Genomic DNA, 4908 nt, shown 5'->3' on the forward strand with positions numbered 1-4908 from the left:
AAAGAGCCACATTCATTTCTGGCTTGATTCCAAGTTGCACCAAGGACATCACAATTCTAAGTGGGAGGGGAATGTAATAAATTAGTTTAGACTCTTTGGATGTTTTCAATCCCATTATAAATAAATGGTTATAATGATGATTGAAAATCCATATGTGGTTAGATATATGAACTTGAGTGTAAATGATGTAAATATATTTTAAGGATTCCCAATGTGGGCTCAAGGTCGAGGCTTAGCTAGTGTATGTCTAGGTGTGTAATTGTGATAAATATTATTTTATATACCATGATGAAGAATTTCAGTGGTATTCCTAATATGTGTAAATTGAAAATAATATTTAGGTTTTAGGTTGGTTGCAAAGAGTATTAAATGGGCTTTAAGGCCACTAGAATGAGAAGAGGAAATAGGGGTCCAAGGGCAAAAGGATAAAAAATCCCAAGTTCCCTAAGAAACTAACCACCTAAGCCATCAATTATTAAATGAAGAATATCATTCGTGAATAAGTTGACCTTACATAGTTATGAGGATGTGGAGATTTAGTGCAAGGCAAGAAGAGTATAAGAGTATCCATCCCCATGGTAATTTGAGCTATCTCTTTTCCCATGTGTTATCAACCTATTTTAGTCCCTAGGGTTAGTGCTTCTGATAGATCATGTTGATTGACCTTTTTTTGGGATTCATACCTTCTTTTTACCAGTCATGACACCTAGTCACATGGATGAAGGCATATCAGAGCGACTAGAGCCTTCCAGTCATTGGAAATTTACCTTATGAGAGAAACTGTAGTATTTTTCTCTAGGTTCTGTGCCTATGACTGGGGAATATTTCTAGAGTCTTGTGGTTCCTTGGAAATTAGTTTGACTTTTTTGGAATAAGGAATTAGTGAGAGGGGGGTGAATCAATAATAATGAGGTTCTTTCAAATTTTAAGTATAATCCTTTGTCTCTTTTCACTATAGTCAATTACTTGTATGAGCTTTCTACATAATACAAATGACTATCAAGATAAGGAATTTATATGTACATACAATCCATCACATGAGCAACATACACATATTGACACACGTATTTTTACGTGGAAACTCAAAGGGACAAAACCACCATTCTGTTCATTGTTATGATGTAAATTAATCACCTACTTAATTACATCAATTTGTTTGTGATGAACCACTCACAAGAGTCACCAACCCCCTTAATATAGCAAGTCACTACTTTTGATGAGGTACCCACCTCAAGAATTCAGGTCACTACCTGCTCTATCCATTGTTCTACCTTTCATACAATTTTCAAATTGAAAATAAGGGAAAATACGTATACAAAGAAATAAAAATTTGATTAACTACAGATATCTTTCGAATTGTGCTCCTTATTTCTCCTTCAGCTCAAATCATAGCCCTCTGTGACACTATGTCTTAGTTTAATACTTGGGACATTTGCACAACTTTAACATATTCCACTCCACACTCTTCAGTTCGCACAAAAATATTGTATTCCCAATTTTCTCTTTTGCACTCACAAGTTTCGTTCCTCTCCCGCATTGTGATAAACGTTGTCTCTAGTAGCCATCATTTCTACATCCACATTGCATGAGTGTACCTCTGCATGGCTTCTCCATCCTATTGTTGCATCTAATACATAGGTAGTGCAACCTGATTAACCTCTGAGAATGGGATTTTTTATCTCACCCTTTGTTATTGCATTAAACATAATGATGGGAACTTGAGTGTCTTTAAAACTATCGAGAAATAAATCTCAGTCACACTGTAGACTCAAGAAGTCCTTCCATTAAATTTATCTTATATCAAAAGTATGGCTCTTTACCACTTAGGACATACTTATGAATTGTCTCTGAGACACTAACATGTACCTCGAGCATGGCTCCTCTAAACTCTGATCAAACCTCCAGCCCTTGAGGCTCTATTCTTAATTTAATTCAATGAAGTGTGCACACGAGATCAAAGTTAACTTATTTGAACTCGAGATAGGCCCAATACTCTTCTCTCAAAATCGTGGTCCTCGTCGCCCTTGACTCAACGATATTTACAGTCGTTATTTATTTCGGCGACCAACTATTTTGCATGTATTTGTTGTTAACTGCCAATTCTTTCATCCTTCATACACATTTGTGTTTGTTATAGACATTTTTGGGCACTAAAACCCCAATCATATATGTCCATAAACCAAGGGCTTCTGAGTCCCTAAAAGTGTTGTTTCATGACCTAAAGGAACAAGGTCAACTGATTACATCATCTCCCAGAAGTTCTCCACAGAAAACTGCTCAGAACTGGTCAAAACTGGACCATATAGGTTGCTCAGTGCTAAGGGTGTGATGCATCTCACCTGCCCAGTGTAAAAGGTGTGATGCATACTAGAAATCCCTTATGTAGGGTGTGATGGGCGAGAATGGACAAATGACAGAGACAATTTGCGAGGTGGATGATCATGGAATCTTCCAGAAACTTCTCCTGTGACACTTGCCTCTCTGAATTCACCCAGGGATGAGTAAGAGATCATCAATCTCCAAGTGGAATCAAGAACTATAAGAGAGAAGACACTAATCAAAATCCCAGAAGCTAACTCACCTCCCTGCAATCATCTATATCTGGATCCCTCATCCCAGAGATCCAGAGGTTGGAATTTTGTATCTTGTAAGGAAGTGTTGTTGGTTTCCTGGTGGAATATCATAGTGTTGGGTGATCTAAGATTTTCATGAGGTGAAGAAGGGCTTTCATGCTAGGAGGATGACACTGGGTCAAATCAATGGGTTGTAATCCTCTCTTCTAATCTTTATATCAATAAAGCTATTCAAGTTTTCCTCCACATTATTGTATGTCTGATAGTATATGCATTTGTGTGGTCAATATATATCTGGTCCTATATTGTTTATGATTGTAGATCTCTACACTTTGAAGGTATTATGCTGCTTTGACTTTACAGGTACTCTTTGAAGCAGAGTGGTCAAGGGAGAAGCGGCAAAGACCTGTCAATGAGGAGAAGGAACAAGCAAAGAACCGAGCAAAAGATCGAGGTTGGTATTCTTTAATCCTCTCCTATCTACTTCTCATAAAGGAAAACGAAAGTAACTTTAATCTGTTTATTTCTAAGATAGCTACCCATCTTAGTGGGACTAGCAACTCTGCATAGACACTAGATTTCCCGATAACAAAATGGCGACTCCACTGGGGAGTGAATAGCTTGTTTGCTCGTTTATACCTGTTTTCTTTATAAACTTACAGACGGAGCCTGAAGTTAAGCCAGCTAGCCTTCGAACTGCATTTGCTATGCAAGTGCAAAGCAAATCAATGTTGCTTCAGTCTATCTATGGGTTTTGTTTATAAACTGAACAATCGATTTGTAAACATCCTAATTGACCTAGTGGTGGCTCTAGTAACCTCATTAGATCAGCCCCTGTGATTTCTATTTACTGACTACGATTAGCTCGGCCTAAATCCCTGAACTAAGTTGCAAACTGTGACCAAGAACCAAGTTGAAGTCTCGTCCCTGGACCATCGCACTTTCTCCTCTTGGGAATCTGGATGCATCGCACCTCTCATGTGCAATAGGTGCGCTGCATCACACTTTCCCTGTGCTGTAGGTGCGCTGATCAAATAAGACCTCTTCTGCTTCCAAATTTTGGTTTCTTTGTTCACTCTCTTCAGCTTTATTCAGGATTTTTGTTGTCTATGATCAGTATACCACTATGGAAACTCCCTTCCTTTGAATGATTCCACCTCCATAGTACAAAGAATTGTGAATGTTTTTATGTATTGTGCGCCATTTACAGTTCTCTTTTACAAAAAGTAGTGTAATCGAACTGTCATCTTTTGATTTGGAAGTGTCGCAAGTGTCGTTTCCAGTCAAAGAAAAGAACCCTATCATTATTGATGGTCGATTATACAGTTACTCTTATATTTGATTTGAATTAGTAGTTTTTCAAGTGTCGAAAGCAGTTCAATTCAAAGTCGCAAAGTGTCGTCATTATCTTCCTTTCGTTTTTGAAAGGAAATTTGTTAGTACTGTCGCTTTGAAAAGATAATTCAGATTTGTACTTAGAATTCTTCTTGTCATTCACACATTAAGAAGGCTGAAAAAAAATACATTCATGTGCATTTGCATTTAGACTGCTTGTTGGTTTGATTTAGGACAATGCATCTAGTGTGTGCTCCCTACTCTATGTTGAAATAATATCATCTCTCTTTCTTTAGTAGCTAGGATTTTCATTGCAAAAAGAAGATTAAACGATTGTTTATCATCTTAGATTGCATTTTATGAATTGTATATCTACATCACGTGGTGAACCTGAAAGGAAAATTTCTTAAGAAAGATCAACTGTAAACTAAATTCAATGAACATAAAAATGCTTTGGAACCTAATGCGCAACATTTAGAAGTCTAGGCTAGAGACATATTTCGGCGTCGTAAAGCCTAGTAACTATCACTTTCATTGTTGGTTGGGTGATTCCTCCTCTTTGAGACGACAAGTGCCAGTATGGACTTGTGCTCCCATGTACCATCGAGTATATATTGGGAGACCATAATAGGATATATCCTTTATCCTTAGGAAGCCGTGTCTGCCGCCCTATCAAGCGCAATGCACTGAACACAACATTCGGGAAGATTGACTGCCGTACCGTAAAAAGTATTCTGCAGTTTTGCGATTGGTTTGGTAATCCCTCTATCTAGATTTCCACAGTAGTCTCTTTCGTTCCTTTTCAGACTCCTTAAAGGAAAAGTTCCATCTGAGCACTTGTCACTTCAGGCTCATTAAAAATCGAAGGTGACTAGAGTCATCTTTTGCTTTTTCTTAACTCTTAAAAATTGAAAAAGCAAGTTGTGTTAAAGCATCTAAAATTCATTTAATTCGGAAACATTTTTCCCTTTATCTTTAGTTGATTGAGTAATCTGCAATC

The sequence above is a fragment of the Pinus tabuliformis genome, chromosome 6, assembly GCF_031772625.1.
Source record: "Pinus tabuliformis cultivar Carrire ecotype Pingquan chromosome 6, CPIR1, whole genome shotgun sequence".
Taxonomy (NCBI): Eukaryota; Viridiplantae; Streptophyta; class Pinopsida; order Pinales; family Pinaceae; genus Pinus; species Pinus tabuliformis.